Consider the following 17,285-nt stretch of genomic DNA (forward strand, 5'->3'; position numbering starts at 1 on the left):
TTAAGATTCTGCAACCATATGGGTCTCTTTGTATGAAATCCCAGAGCGCTCAACAGTTCATCAATTGAGCCGATTCAATAATTACAGAAATGTTCATTAATTTTCCAATGGCACCATTCCAGTGAATAGCAACAGTTGATTATGCTTTTTTTTTTCTGTAGCAATTTCTGAGTTCCACGAAATCAAGTCGAGTAGTGAAATATGGAATCATGTGCTTAAAAAAAAAGATGTGCTACAGAGGCAAATCTGGCCTCAGTCCTGAATTCCATAGGCAGCCCTTATTGCTAACAGCTGTGCTGGTTTGGGCTTACAATGCAGCCCCACATCCTCCTTTATGTGAAGGACCATAAGCGGCTAACACATAGAGATGACTTTCTTGTATCTACTAGACATGTATGCATGTAAAGGTGAGTGATTGCATTCCTTCCAAACTCAAAAAGCTGTGTTTAGATGAATAAAGTTTTTAGTAATGTTTTTAGTTTTATAGTCCTGCTCTAAACAGCTTTTATTGCTACATATAAATCCTCAATTTTAGGGAACCCCAAAAAGCCAGTCCATTTAAAGATTAAGTGGTAAAAAACAGAAAGTAAGTCCATTAAATATTGTTAATGACCTCCCTGTTCTCTTGGTTGCTTTTGGTAATGTGCACAAATAATTTATGTAACAGGCCATGCTTCTTCATGTCAGGGAAGTGGCAGCATGGCTATCAAAGAATCTCACATCCTCGTGGATGAAAAGAGGTAGAAGACATAGCCCTGGTTTGGATCTCTGTGACTTGCAGCCTTGAGTTGTGCAGTGTTCAACCTGGGCAGCCCTCGGGCAACTATGGGAAGAAAGTTCGTGAGTCCCTGTGGCCAGGATTATTTCTATGACAGAGATTACTTCATTTGCAGATGAGGCGATTGATACCCAGAAAAAGCAGAATGATTTTTCAGTATAAAGGAAGAAATTAGAAAATAGCCCAGGTTATCTGATTCTTATTCTGGCATTATCTTATGATTAAACCTTCAGAAAAAACAAAAATTGAATAAAATATCACATATTAGTATGATGTGTCATTGAGATTAGCATAAATTATTAGGTGATTAAAATAAACAACGACTTAACAAAAAACAATCCTCTTTTAGGCAGAAGTACATGCTCAGTCCAGCCACCACCAGAGACCACACATTCTCTCCCTCACCTCAGAGAAGAAACTTTCTTTGAAGAAGAGGGAATATACCGTGTTTATTTTTCAACTATCTTTGTGTTCTATTGTAATTTTATATCCCCAAGACTTGAAGCTATACTGCAGATTAGAAGGTTTTGCTGATGTCAAGACGTAAAGCAAATCTGAATGACAGGACTATGAAAAATTAATGAGACGCCGGGCATGAGAAAGACAGACAGGAGGTAACCAGGGCCAATTTGCTGAGTAAAGTGACCCTTTCACTGAGGCAGTCACCATTGGAAAGTTTGAAACCATTAATACAAATAATATTCAGAAAAGCAATAAAAAAATAGCTATCAATAATTCAAAGCCAGCATAGATGGAATGCTTATTTATTACCTGGCTTGGAGCTAACTGCTTTATATACATTATTTTATTTAGTTCTTTTGAGAAATCTATGAGATAGAGTCCATAACACGAATAATAAATGAGAAACTAAAGCAGAAAGTTGTGTATGTGTGCAGATGTTGGGAGAAGTAATTTCAATGTAATCTACCTTTATGGAATATCTACTATAATATATAGCAACTTCATGTTCACTGTTGTGTGGGACAAAGATTAATGAGACATGGTTCCCAGTTTGAGTGATTCGTAGTCGAGAGGATTAGAGAGGCATGTACACAATTACAAAACTGTGGGTTTAATTTATTCACATCCTTACAATCTCCCATTATTATTGAAAATAGATGATCTGACTATAAAAACTAAATGAACTGTAGTTGTGTCTGATGATGGCTAAAAAAAATAAGTAAAATTAATGAACCCATTAAAGACAAGTTTTAGAGAAAATTCCACTGGTGCTTCAAATAAAAGCATATTAATAATCCCCCTTTACCTACTCCCCACACATTCAAGAAAGAAAAGAAATGAAAAAATGGAAAAAATTAAGAGGCTAATGTCTTTTAAAGTCATCTTCCATTCCATTACCCAAGCAAATGTATTAAACAAATGGAAAGCAGACATAAAGGGGAATTTAGAACACATTAGCTTTAGCAAAACCAGTTTAGTCACCACATTGCTGGATCACATATCCTCTAAAAGGTGTGGGTTTGAGAAGTCGATGTCTGATTATGATCACAGAGCACCCTTGTTTAAGCAAGTTGACACCCTAAGTCTCAAAGACGAGGCTGGTGAGGAAAGTGACTCCAAGGTGAACTCTATTTCACTGGAACATTTAGAACCACCTGGCTTCCAGCTTAGAGTTGCCTGAAGGATATTTCTGGGTTTTTAAACATCGAGGAAAACCTTGGCATCCTGGGCTCAGGGCATTCACCAAAGCTTGACAGTCAGATAAGAGCCTGTCCAATGTGACTCAATCATCAACTCTCCCAGCAATCTTCCATTACCTCATTGCTTTTGGTATCTACAGAGGGTGACACAAGTTTACAACATTTTAAAGTTTTACTATTTTGGGGAAAAGCAAAGCATGTCAGTGAAAGGATGGAAGACACTGAAACAGGTTGTGATATGACTCGTGAATAGCAGGATAGTTTTCCCTTTAGGAGAGAAAAAAAAATGGCAACATCACTAATCGCTTCAGTTAATATGCGCTGTCACAGCTAGGCGTACTATTCAATAAACGTGTCTAAAGTATATATTCTTTATTTACACAATCTTACGCATAACTGAGTAAGTGATGTTGATCATCATTAATAGCAAGTAGCAGAGATGGCAGTTACGCATTTAAAGCAGTGGTGCTCAAACGGTGCTTCCCAGCCTAGACACACTACATTACCTAGGAATGTATTAGGAATACCAGGTCCCCCCAGACCTGCTGTATTAGAAACTCTGGGGGTGGAGTTAGCACTCCCTCCTAATGAGCCCTACAGCATGCTAAACTTGAAGAACCGCAGTTATGCTCTCTGAGACCAGAAAGCATAAACCAATTTGTGTAACTGACTTACGAATGACAATTAAATGGTTAGGCCCCAGGGCAAAGCATTCACATTCCTGGAACTTCAGACCCCAGTTAAAAGCACTCACATTCACATTTTGTAAATCTCTATGCTGGTCAAACAAATTATGTTTGCTGGGCAAACATCATTGTAGGCTGAATGTGACCTACTGGCCCTTAGCTTGCAGCTTTGGTTTTAAAGATATAGGTATTTAGCAACACAATTTTAGAAAAGATTAATGATTTTAAGGCATTTTGACCACAATTTACAAGAAAGAAAATATTTTACTTTCAGCTTACCCTCCTGTCACCTACCCTGGAAGTTTATCACATACCTTAAAGTTGTTGATGCCCAACTGGTATTTAAACTGGTTGCCTGGTCTGATGATCATAAAGAAAGAGAGGAAATTTTAGCCCCCAGAGATTAATGACCATAAGTATGTGGGCAATTGGTCCAATCAGGACAGGCTCTACAATGTTTAGAGATCAGTGGGACATGAATAAAAGAAGGAAAAACATGCATGCTTCATTGCCTAATCAAATTTCACTTATAAAATATAAGGTCAAGGAAAATCAATTAAGAATTTCAAGGTGATGACAGTGAACTGGTGACCTTCTGAGCATGTGGCCCTATGTGACTGCCCAGGTCTCACATCTGTCATGCGAGCTTGAGTCCAGCAACCTCTCCTTTATTTCCTTTGGACACTATTTGTCTATACTACTTGAAAATGAATAGTAAAATCTAGGAAAAAGGTTATAGGAAGGGCAACTAAAACCAAAGAATTTAACACTATGGGATATATGATATGGTTGGTTGGAGCTTGGAAAAGTTTCCAAAAATAAGTGGGAACATTAAACAGATGTAATCCATCTTAACATTTACTTCCAATAAGACATTGCTCTTAGTTACATTTATTTGTAGGCTACCTTAGGTTGAAAATATCATGAAGACAGGAACTTTCCTATTCTTAATTATTTCTGTGATTTGATTGATATTAACCTATAATGTATTAGACTGAGAATGGCATGTTGATTGCCAAATTTTCCAAATGAATAAATTAAAATTTCCAGAAGCTTATATAAACTTTTTCGTGTCACATGGATGCCACAAACATTACTTATGGAATCAATGCATCTTCCAGGTTTCCTAAATTACTCCCAAAATATAGCTTCTGGGAAGAAAAAATGTCCAGGGACCACTTCATATTTAGGCAGAATAGGTCTTGTCTATTTAAGGAGATTTAGAGAAACACTTTGAAAAGTCTTCCTTTCATCTCAATGTGAGACCTAGTTTTGCATGTTACCTGACATTTGGTTCACTGTAGAACCACTAACTTGATCAAGGCAGTCCATTGTCAACAAATGCACGCTCCTGAGTTCATACTGTGTCAGGGCAAAACATTTTTTTTTTCAGAATTGAGCAAATAACTGATTTTACAATAGCATCTCATTGCTCTTGGAATGAAATCCAAACATTTTATGGGCATCAGTATTTTTTTTTTTAAGATTTTTTTTTTAGGAAATTGGGGGGATGGGAACAGCACTGGAGAATTGGGGAAGGGAAACAGACAAGTTGCTGTCGTTTTTTTGTTCTTCAGTCTAGTTGTGGAGGACGTTGCTTCACTGGCCCAAGTTGGCACCATCATTGCACTCTTCCCGGTGTGGCAGATCAGTCGCCGGCTTCTGGATGGCCGCTCACTGCGGCTGCTGGCTACATACGGTAACCCATGGCAACCCACTGCCACAGAGGTCTGCAGCCTACGCTGTCGCCAGTGACTCATGGCTGCCCAGCTCCAGGTTGAGCTGTTGTGCAGCATCTTAGCTGTAGAGGGCAGTATCACTGGCCCTCATATGTGGGATCCGAACCGGGGCCCTCTGGCGTCCCAAGCCAGTTCTTAACCAACGCGCCACTCGGCCGGCCCAGTACATATATATTTTAAAATAAGCTCCTCCCTACCTTTTTACCTCATTTCATATCATTCTACCATTTGTGGACCATTCCCTGGAAACACTGTCCTGGACCAGGTGGGCCCGTGTTCTCTCCTGACTCTTTGCTCAACTGGCTTTAATTCAACTTTCAAGTCTAAGCAGAAAAATATCTCAGGACGGCCTTCCCTGACTTTCTTATCTAATACACTGCCTCCATTGCCGACCACCCCACCACCTGTACCCACCAAAACCACTTCATTATCACCATGGTTACCTCTTCCTTAGGAATTATCACAGTCAGCAATCCTTTTTATTTGTTTACTTATCTATTTAGGTGTCTCCTCTCTAGAACAAAAGCTCCTTGAAAGCAGGGACCTGTCTTATAAGTCTCCGTATTCTTAACACCTACTACAGTAGTGTCTGACCCAGAGTAGATGTTGAATATATGAGTATATTAATAACTGCTGAGTGAATGTTGAGTGAAATAAAAATATATTTGAATGGTTCTTTGGAAGTGAAGTTAGTAAAGAGATAGAGAAAAATCGTGGAAAGGAAAACTGGAAGGAAAGGAAGGAGCTATTTTGTTAATGATCTAGGTGAGGGATTTCCATAAGAGGGGCCTAGAGTGGCCTAGACGCTGAGACCTTAGGAAACAAGGAACCTCAGGAAGGAAAGTTGAGAAGAAACTAAAATGCTTAGTTTTCCTCACTATGTTTTCATGGGTATAGCTTTATTGAAACATGACAGTATTTATGAGAAAGCATTCTCAAAATGCTTTCTTATTCTAAGAGCACTGGTAATTTACTTTCTTAAGAATGTGTGCAGGTCACACAACACCTTATTTTGAAGACTGGAAAATTTAAAAACCTGGTGTATTGACTGAGGCTAACAAATCAACAACAAAGTCAGGTGCTAATTGAAACTCACAGATTTAGAAAGCATGGACAGTTTGAACTTGCAGTTATTTCCCAGAAGAAGGTACTTAGTCAAGGTTAAAACTCAAAATCAATAGCCAGTCTTCGTCTACCTCCTTTCTACTCAAGTATGATTTTTAAAGTGCTTTTGAGAGGTTTTCCTTGTTTAGTCACAACTTGGAGTGACTTTATTTTTAGTTTTGACCTATATCAGATAATGTTGAACCATAAACAATTTTTTTAAGTGTAAGGGGGAAGGGAGCAATCATTTTCCCTATTTTAAGAAACCTGAACTCTATTTGCACTCAGAAAAACAACACCCTCAATAACCTGAACATGCAAACTTCAAAACTTGGCACTGTGAGAGTCTGATGAAGGAAAAAGGCAACCAAAGCCAAATCCGATGAAAAACTGTCTCATACTTAAAAAGTCACCCAGATTTCAATAGCGTGTCTTGACATGAAAGGGAGAATAACTTTCTTCATTAAAAAAAAAGTTATCTCCATTTATAATGGTTCAGTGAATCATAATGCACTTAGAAAGTTTGGTTGAGGGTGCTGTAATTATGACTACACAAATCAGAACACTAGAATTAAGATACCTGATATCATGGCACTCACCAAGAAGAGTCTTTAATTACCTCCTCCAACTTTCTTTCCCACGAGCAATAGGTAACAATCCAGATATCATGTTAATGTTGATTTTGAATCCCTAAGCATGACTTTAACTATCAAAATCCTTAAAGTTATCACTACATTGATTGGCATTGGAAAAATCTACCCAAATAATGTAGATCTCATTATTAATAAAGATTAATGAGATCTTTATTATCTCAGGGTTGGGACTTGTTCCAGGAATCAGTGACTGACTTTGTAAATCCTCTTTATATTTTTATGGTAATTTATAAACTAACATTCTACATCCACTACTGAAAGTAGCAAAAAAGCGAAGATAGTTTATAGTCACATATCGTAAGAGTTCCCTCCTCAGTAGCTGAGAATAGAATAGGTTATTACATTTTGTTAAACTGAATTGAATGCTTAAAAAATGTATATTATAATCAATATGAGAGTATACTCCTCTTTGATTGATTATGGACTGACTGGTGAGTCTTTATAAAACTTGTTTTATAACATGTAAGGTTATATATCTGCTATAAGAACAAATGGGAATTCCAAAAATTTATTATTTAGTAGAACAGACTATAAACTTAAAGTTGCATTATTTTCTCTATACGTTCTAATCATATGACTCTAAACAATTTTAATAACAGTGTTAGATAATTAAAATGTACTTTGGAGATATGATTTCATACTAAAACATTTAAAATCTTTTTATAAATCATATTTGATGAAAGAAGAAACCTATAACACAGTATTGTGTGTGGTAAAACATATTTATTTGGTAAAACAAAAAATTAAATATATTGTCTTAACTACTAATTTAACCTTACTAGATACTTTGTGTTCTGAACTTAAAATCAAGTTCTCTAGAACTAACAGAAATGGATGGCAGACATTTCAATTTAACAAGGTCAAAAAAGTGCCTTGGTAGAATTCCAGCAACAGAGGTGGGGGTGGGCGAATGAGTGGAATGAAAGGAATGGCGGTCTTTCACAGTCTGTATCCACAAGTTGACATAGTTGCCTGAGCAGTTAGTTACTAGAAGAACCTGTTGGATATACTGACATCTTTTTTTTTTTTTTGTAAAAGATTGGAAAATTGTAACAAAGACATTACTGCTGGCAGCTGTTAATGTTTTTATTTGCCAAGAATCTTAATCAAACCCTTTAATCATTGGTGCTCTTTATTGTCAGTCTTTTCTGAACCATATTGATTCAACATGATTCGGAGACTCTTGTCCATGGCAGTTTTGTGGGAAGCTTAAGGGAATTCAAATACCCTTTCTACATGGCCTGGTAAACCAGCCAGCCAACAGTCACAAAACACATAGAATGACTACAACTGTCCATACCCGCAGCCTCCAATTTCTTCAGTAAATGATCTGTTCATTTTCCAGTCTTGAAAATTAACATCATGGCCTATTACTATAAATTGGATATTGCCCATCGCTGTAAATAGGGGTAGTTAGAGTAAAGAGTAAAGATGTCCGTGAAATTCACCAGCCATACTGATGTAGCTAATTGCTTTGGTAAAGCCATGGCAATGATGACTGACTGCATCGTCAAACAATGAGATTCATTTTTAAGTAAACTGGTTATTCATATATGAGCGATTGGGGGAGCTCTGGCACAAATCAAGAGAAATGTGGAGGTTATATGAACATTTTTTTTTCCCGCTTTTGCCTTTTTTTGGTGACTTTGATGGAGATTGGAACTACAATCTCTATTTTATGGATAACATCATATCATTTATCATTACTTTCTAGGTTTTAGTCTCAAACATTAGTGGACATTGGGCTATTTACATTCTTTCAAGTGTCATGCCTTTATAAGAAGGAAAATAGTGTGTCTGCTTTAATTTGAGGGTTGTTATAGGCCTGAGAAACAAAGTCTAATATTGGCAAAATCTTTACTCAATATATGCAATTATATATTATTTAAAGAAAAGTAAATGTTCAAACAAGCCAGTCTACCTATCTATCATGATTACAGCAAAATAAGTTTTTTTGCTAACTGTAAGTGATTTTAATATGTCATTCCCTCTTTTCAAGGAGGCTCAATGGTCACTCCCTCACTTTCTGCTTATCTTTATTGAAATATCACCTTATCAGAAAAGCCTTGCTGATCACCAGTATAAGACGAGTTCACACTTCCAGTTGAGCTTTCCCTCTCCCTGTTTTCTGTTTTGCTTTTCTCTATGATTCTTACACCACAGGACAAGGTATTCATTCATGCCTTGATTTCTTCACTGCCCATCTCCTAACGTCACAACAGAAAGTAAGCATCACGATGCCATGGGCTTTGCTTTATTCACTGTCTTATTGCAAACCCTAGGGCAGTGTCAGGCACAAAGATACTCAAAAAGGCTTTCCTGAGTAAATAAATTAGGAATAAATATACAATGTAAGCAAAATTTAAAGAAACAAAATTGTAAGACACTGATCTGGGGGGACATCTACTCACTACGTTGTGTTTTCCAGAAATTGCTTCTCTCCTTCATGCTCCACCTAACTCTTTACACCCATACATATGACTCCTGTGAGCTCTGAGATGTTCAAGTAGCTCCCTGTCCCCTGACCATAATGGGTATGTCTAGTGAGCATTATCTGACACGAAATGGGCAGCCTTCTCCAAGATTCTATGCCTGGACACAGTTGATTGACCAGGAGTAGATGTCAGTTTTAGGCTATTTGATAGGAACTGTGACAAATAGAGTCCATCGCCCGTTGTGGGATTCAAGTTTACACAGTTAAGACTCCAGAATTGTTGGCCGGCCTGTTTCATGGAAAAAGCCGGACAGCTGTGAGAAAACACAATGAGGTCAAAGACCTAGAAAATATGACACAAAATTGTGGAATCTTGAGGCAAAATCCAGAATGCTGATTTCCTGAGGACTACCTCAAATAACAGAAATAGTTTTCAATAAATCTGGGAAAGAAATAAATGAGTACTTAATCCTAGAGCTGAAAAATATTAAAACGTGACTTCATTTTTAATCATTTTTCCAGGATTTGTCTCTTTAGAAGTAAGAGCTGTGTATCTGTTTTAACATGGTGTGATTTTTCTATAACTTTACCATTAGTTATAGTTCCAGGTCAAAAGAATTAGGTCTATTCTCAGTGGGGATATCGACTGGCTATTTTATTGCTGTTGAGAAAAAAACTTTGAAGCAGCATCTGATGTAACCAAGGGAACGCCAAACATAGGGAGTCAGGTTTCATTTCATAGTGATCAACTTATTCCTGGAATTTTATTTAATCATACTCTGACTTTATAGCTAAAAGAAATGGATAAAAATGACCATTATCCTTATTTGGTAACAAGACAGTAACTATATGAGTGGTTCTATAGCCTAGTAACCAAGCCCTGGAGGGATGAGACTGTTACCCATTTTTAATCAGAGAATTTATAAACCAAAATGGCAGCAGACTTCTAAAAAATTAACATTCCCTAACACAGCAGACACAGGTATCTCAGTGTAAAATGTTTTCCCTTCATAACTTTGTCAAGGCTAATCCATTACATTATTGCCATGATCAGCCTCGTCTTCCTTCCATTTTTTGTCTTTTATTTTCCTTCATAGGTATTGATTCTATATAAACATGACTTAATTATCTCGAATCAATATGTGTATTTGCATAGCTTAGTCACTCCCAGCTCTTATATGCATGGTCTGATGCATTGAATTGTGTACCCCAAGTATCTCTAGGTTAAATTTCTAGCCTTTAGTACCCCAGAATGTGACCCTTTTAGGTGTTAAAGATGTTATACGTATCTCCGGTTGTACTGTGGAAAAGTATGCAAATATTTTCATGTTTATTCATTTGAAGGTAATGTGTCTTTTATCTCTGGGTACCTTAAGACTTACTCTATTATTGTTTCTATTAATTTGATAAGAAAATCTGATTCTTGCTTCCTTCCTTCATCCCTCCCTTTCTTTTATTTTTGTTCCTTTCTTCTGTATGCAGGATACATGTACACATGCACACAGAAAAAGTCTTTGAGCTTGCATAGTAATAGCTTATTTCTTTTTTCTGTTCTGCGTGTATGTTGTCCTGCTTGGTGTTTTTTGAGATTCTTGGAAATCTGAATTGATAGTTTTCAACAAATTTAGACAAGTTTTGGTCATATGTTTTAAAATATTTTGCTGGCTCCCTTTCTTCCAGAGACTTCCATTACACAGATGTTAAATTACTTAATATTGTTCCAGAAGTCACTGAGGCTCTACTTATTTTTATTAGACTTTTCTTTCTGTATTTAATGTGGGATAGATTCTATTATTATTTCCATTTTTTAAACCTCTGCTTCTCTCTTCTCCTCTCCTCTCTTCTTCTCATTATGTTTATTTTCTCCTCTAAGTACTGGAGCACTTGAAGATGGTTATGAAAGCTGTTTTGATATGCTTGACTGCTAATTACATCATCATGGCCATTGTTTTAAAATATAGATTTTATTATTATTAAGATATGGCAAGGCCACCCGATCTGGAGATGATTGCCATTAAAAAGAGTGTTATATTCACGATCTCAGGAGGAGGAGGCACCGCCACTGCATAAGCTGCCACAGGGACAGTGAGGAGGCAGAGGGAGTGGGGGGAAAATATGGGCTAGCTCATTTATTGTGGTTCTCATAGGAAGGCATGGGACAAGCAGGGCAAGCAGGTTTGGGGTTGGCTAGTTTGAGTAATTTCAGCAGGCTCTGGGGGATATAGGTTGTCTCTAGTTGTCTAGTACCTGTCCCTGGGGTGATTAAGACAGGGAAATAGTGGCCTGGAGTGAGAAAATCTGATAAAAGAGGTGGCTGGGGCATATGCCCTGGACTGGTTTGTTCGCATGGGAAAGTCAGGTTTGCAGAGGAGCCCTTTATTATCTCTAGGCACTGGCTGCCCCTGCGACTACCCCATCCAGGGTCAGCAAGCCCCAAGGTGTCAAAGTGTCAAATACAGAAACTAGAAAACATGGTTGTTACAGATAACTCGGCAGCTGTTTATACTGATTGGTTTATCTCCTTATTATGGTTAATATTTCCCTGCTTCATAGAATATTTAATACTATTTGATTGGATGTTGAGTATTATGAAGTTAGATTGCTGAGTGTCTGGATTCTGTTGTTTTTCTTTAAAGAGTGTGAACTTTGTTTTGGCAGGTAAGTTATTTGCAGATTAGTTTGATCCCTTTGCTACGTGATTTTAAGCTTTGCTAAAATGAGGCTCAATAGGCTTCACTCCAAAGTAGATTTTAGCCCTGTTACCAAGGCAGAAATTTACTTTTCTCTATGGAATTTTTTTTCTTTTGCTTTTTATTAAGGAAAATCATAAATGCATATGTTATACCAAGAACTATACTAGAATTGCATAATAAAATATGGGAAAGGTGGGGCCCACATTATTTTCTCATAAAACTGTTAAATGGCATTAAGCATATAAACTAAATGTTTGATCAAACAATGGTATATGAAAAGTGAGATACTGTACAAAGTTTTGTCCAACAATAAAATATATAAATATGATAATATTTGAATTACAATAGATTCAAAATAGTAGAACCTGGAACAGTCTGGCAGGGCTTTACAAAGGTGTATATGCTTTAGAAAATGAGCATTTTTATGTGTTGCTACCCTAGTATTATACTTAGTTATGGAAATACAATGGTCAAAAGAATATGTCCCTGGCTAGAAGGAGCTTATCATTTGTTTCTAGTACTAAGACAAGTAAATAATGCTACCAGAAGGATACGTCTTTTGTGCTATGATAACAGTAGATATGTAAGTCAGTCATTAGACATCTGGGAAACCTCCCTAGAGAACGCTACATCAGCTGAGGCCAAATGATTATTAAAATTTAATCAGAAAAGGAGGTAGAGGATGGGGAGAGAGATTAGAAGTAATTCTTAGCAGAGGAAATGGCATGGGTAAAAACTTACAAGACACAACTATAGGGAACACTTGTGGAATGAAAAGTGTCGTAGTTTGGTACTGCTAGAACATGGCGGTCAGAAAGGCTGGAGTGTGGTAGATAGAGTGTGGAGATAGGCAGGCAGGGGCCAGATGATGGTATACTTGCAATGTAATAGGAAAGAGTTTATAAACAAGAACAGTGGAATCCCTCAAATGGTTTTCAGAAGTGGGTTGTTGTGACGATGGGAAGAAGCATAATTACATCTATGGACATGAAGTTTAAGAGAGAGATCTGAGATGGTGGTTCAGGCTGATATTTGAAGGCTAAGTGGACAACTCATTGTGTCTATTAGTTTGCTAGGGCTGCTCACAGTTTCGACACAGGTTGTTTATAATGTATTTCAAACCATGGCTAAGTGAGTCACCTATAATTAATACTAAGAAAAGGCGTTCATTATGTTTTTACTTTTGTCACCCTGCTGTAGGCTGGTGTCACATAGAGGAGTAAGGCCATCTCTGCCTTGCGTTGTCTTAACCCTGATCAGTACCTCACTCGGGAATGAACAAGTATGAGAACAATGCAGACAGAAAAGATACTGTTAAGCCTCTGTGAGAAGCTGAAGTTGAGGACAGGAATGGAGAGGATCTGAGAGGGATGACTAGGATTTCTTAGAAAATAAGGTGGCCAGTCCAGATCTCGGTGCAGAAGTTGGCAGGGAGGAGAGGGTCGCCAGGGTCTGACCTATGGACTGCCCCTGCTGGAAGGGAGATGACCCAGGACAACAGGATTAAGAAAGCAAACGACTGCCAACTTCGAATTGCACATTCAGTTTTCCATACTTATAGAAGTCAGGCCTCCTGACTCTTACCCGGAAGTAAAAGGTAGGGATCAGTGATTGTGGTAAATAAGGGTCCTGTAAATATAGAGCAAGGGGAAGTAGAGAACAAATTTGATAGCAAATAGGCCACTAACTTCCAAATAATGATATTATATAATATTTTCCAAATCATTAGTATCATCATGATAATTTACATAAGAAATGAATGGAGCCCATTTAATATGTTTGCTAGTCTCTACACCATCAACAGAGAAGCCAAAGCATCGACTTCAACACTGTGCTTCAAGATTCCAGTTTATCACTGGTTTGCATGACATCAGATTTTGTTAGAAAGATGCCAAGGTGTCATAAAGCAACTAGCTGGAAAATAAAACAACACAAAACTCAATAAAGACACCAAGCAAATGCTCAGTCATTCAACTCAAATCACCTTCACCAAATATCAAATATTAGCAAGAAATAGAGCAGACAGATTGAAAAGTCACTGTGCATTTTATTTGTCTCAAAATTATTTTTAAGTGAAACCTACCTATGATTTATATTAGATATCGGTAGCCCCATACCTCTAGAAATGTAAATTAAATACACTTTAAAAATGTATTTTGTTTAGTACAGAGTGGGATTAAAACAAGGACACGTGAGTCAGGCTGCTTGGGTTCTATTTCTGCCCCAGCATTGCATAGGTCCATGACCTTGACCAATTTACTTAACTTCTTTCTACATTATTTTTCCTTATACATGAAACAAGAATAATAACAATACATACTTTATATGATTTTTTGAAGTTAAAATTAATTGAAACATTTCATGTACTATGGTTAGCCTACAGTAATTACATAATTAATACTAACGATTAATAGTAGTAATACTAACACTATTGCTGCTATTACCACTATTACTATTGCTGCTACTATTACTACTACTAAGAGTGGAATTCACTTTCTTCCCTTTTGGAATGCTGAAAGGCACTGGCTTTTCTCCAGTTTTCCAGAACCTTTTCAATCGCCACATAATCATAAAAATATTGATCAAATCATATACAGTTTATTCTAAACACAAGACTTTTAGTTATTTAAAGCATCCTAGATGTTTGCTTACCCAGTGTTCATTTATCTTAGGTTTAAGTTATGTTCACTCTCATCCCCTTTCTTCTGCAAGTCATTGTTATCAGATAATTCACAAGCAAAATGAGTCAATTTGCTTTTCTTTTTATACATCAGTGTTGCAGTGCTATACACAGTAAATTTATTTTTTGTTCATATTGTTGTAATGGGAAAAAAGTATTGTCTGTATGACTCTGTTAACTTGGAAATACTTACCTCTCTTTGACTATCTTAATGTATATACAAGAATTTTATACTATTTTTTACTGTACATATTCTATAACCTTTCCTTTAAAATAATACCCAGAATTTATTTTTTTGCTATATAGCAAACCCTGGTAAGTTTGGTAAGTTGCTCATTTAATTCTCACAAAACCCTAAAATGTACATAAAATTATGTCCTGTACTTCTTCGATGGGAAACTGAGGCACTGAGAGGTTGAGTAACTTGACAATATCACTTAGAGGGTAAGTGCAGTAGTTGGCATCCAAACTCAGGTGGACTGGTTCCAAAGTCTAAACTTTTACCTACTATGTTATTGCATTTCTATAACTTTATTATAATGATACCATTTAAAAATATTTATCTCTTTTTATTCAGGGTGGCTAACATTTGTTAGAATTACATTATTTTTAAATGCATCTCTTCTCTTGAAACATCTTTTAGGTTTTCAAGCTATAAACTTTACCCTGAACATTTTTAAATGTGCCCACCTTCTTAAAGATGGCAGCCCACATTGGACCATCCCATTCTTCAGTCCTTTACTATTACAAACAATAAACTGACATAGTGTCTTCTCCCCAAGTTCCTACCATCCTTTTCCATCCAAGAACCAATCAGTTACCCCCTACTGATGAGAATTATATAGACTGATGTGATTTCTTTAATCATTTCTTCTTCTTTCTTTCTAACAGAATTTTAAAAAGTCAACATGTTTACAATCTGTCTGCATTTAGTTGGAAGAGATTTTGTACATGTAGGTTGTTAGTTACGGATCTTCCCTTAGAATTTGAATTCACTTTTGTACCAGTTTATTATCTGTGTCAGGAATGCATCATTCGTTCTTTTTAGCTAGCTAGAAACCCGAATGAAGTCTTATATAATTTCTATTTGTCTCTCTTTTTTGTCTATACATATTACCCTCCCTTTTTCCTTAACTTCTGTGTTCTATGCAATTCTACACAGGAGTGATCAGTAAAGCCAATGCCTCTTGAGTAAACAGGCTTTAGACGATGTCCCTTTAGACCTCAGGTCCAGAGTCGAGCTTGTGGCATTCAGTAAAATGCAATCTTGCTGGGTGGCAGAGTCAATGAATCTGTATCCCCTACAGTGATACAAAAGCTGTGCTAAACGCTTTACAAACAGTGTTTCATTTAGTCCTCACAATGACCATACAAAGGAGATACTGCAATCATTTAAAGGTAAAGAAACTGATGTTAACTACTTTACAGTGACTTGTTAGGACTCTGGAAAGTTACCTGATTCTGAGCCAAATTCTCTCTGCTTTTAAACAATAGTTTGCCTAGGTTTGGTATGTCCTTTACTGGACATATCAGACACAGCTGGAATCCTCTAGTGAAGCTGGTGATCTAGGACCTATGTTTGGGAACACAGATCAGGTAAAGAATGTGGGTAGTGTAGAAAAATACCTGGAAGTAAGTAATCTCACCTGCTTAGGAAGACCCTGGCAAAAGTGGAATGAGAACAGAAAAAGAAAATCGCAAATATTTGAATAGAGTTAAACAAATACGATGCAAAGAAGCTACACAGAAGAAAGGAAATTTGTATAGGTTTCCAAAGCATGTGAGAAAGGTCAGTAAAATTCAATAACTGAGCAGTCATTAGACAAAGGGCATTTGATCTATCAGACAGCAGAAGTGAGACATAAAATAACTGGGTTGGGTTGTCTCTCTTAATTGGACTCCTTCCCGTGAGAGAACAATTGGGGGTATAATCAAATTCCACATTAACATAGAATACCCATTATTAATGTTTTTACATAACAAAGGACTAGATTGCCATTCATTGTTTGCATAAGCATTAAATTTTTCCTTTTTTTATGAGGTTTTCATATTGTTATTTATAGACAGTCCTGTTATCTGCAGATCAAATGACGTTGAGGAGATCAGGGCAAGGAATTAAAATTAAAAGTACGCTTCTGGAAATTAGATTTATCCAAAAGTTGTCAATTTGTAAACTCAACCTATTGTATCGCTAAAGGACTTTCCCTACGTGATTCTAAGAGTCCAATAAGGAAAATAACAAAGTTAGCAGGAGCAGGCCTCCTTGTTTTCCCTCAGCTGATGTTTAAAGGACACCAGATTGTGATCATTGAGATGATAGATAAATAGATAGATGATAGATAGATAATAGATAGATAATTTTTGTGCAGTATTTTCTAATTGTTTTTTCCTATTATCAATCAAAATGTATGTTAAAAGGTCAAAGTTATCAAAAAACATCAGAACCTTCTGCAAAAAAAGTCCAGAAGGTTCTCATGCTTTATGTTTTTCTTGTATCTATTCACAAATAGAATGTCAAAGCAAAGTCAAATAGATATGGGGTGATGGACCCTGTAGACAGAAACCGCTTCACAGAAAGTCCAGGAGTTTTCCACTCAACCTTGAATTCTAGTTGAGGCAAGCAGGGGAAAAAAAACAAAACAAAAAAAGGCAAAGAAGAAAGAAATTTTGAAGAATAAACTCTAAACTTCCAAGAAAACAGATTTAAAAGTCTAATTTGTACAAGAGAATGATTAAGAAGAAAATAAAAGACAAAGTAGAATGTCATAAACAACAGTAAATTTTATTTTTGAAATGTAATTTACCAAGTACCAGTAAAATTGATTTATAGCTTTTGAATTCCTCTGAAAATCACATG

The sequence above is a fragment of the Hipposideros armiger genome, unplaced genomic scaffold (assembly GCF_001890085.2).
Source record: "Hipposideros armiger isolate ML-2016 unplaced genomic scaffold, ASM189008v1 scaffold_363, whole genome shotgun sequence".
In the NCBI taxonomy this organism is placed as follows: domain Eukaryota; kingdom Metazoa; phylum Chordata; class Mammalia; order Chiroptera; family Hipposideridae; genus Hipposideros; species Hipposideros armiger.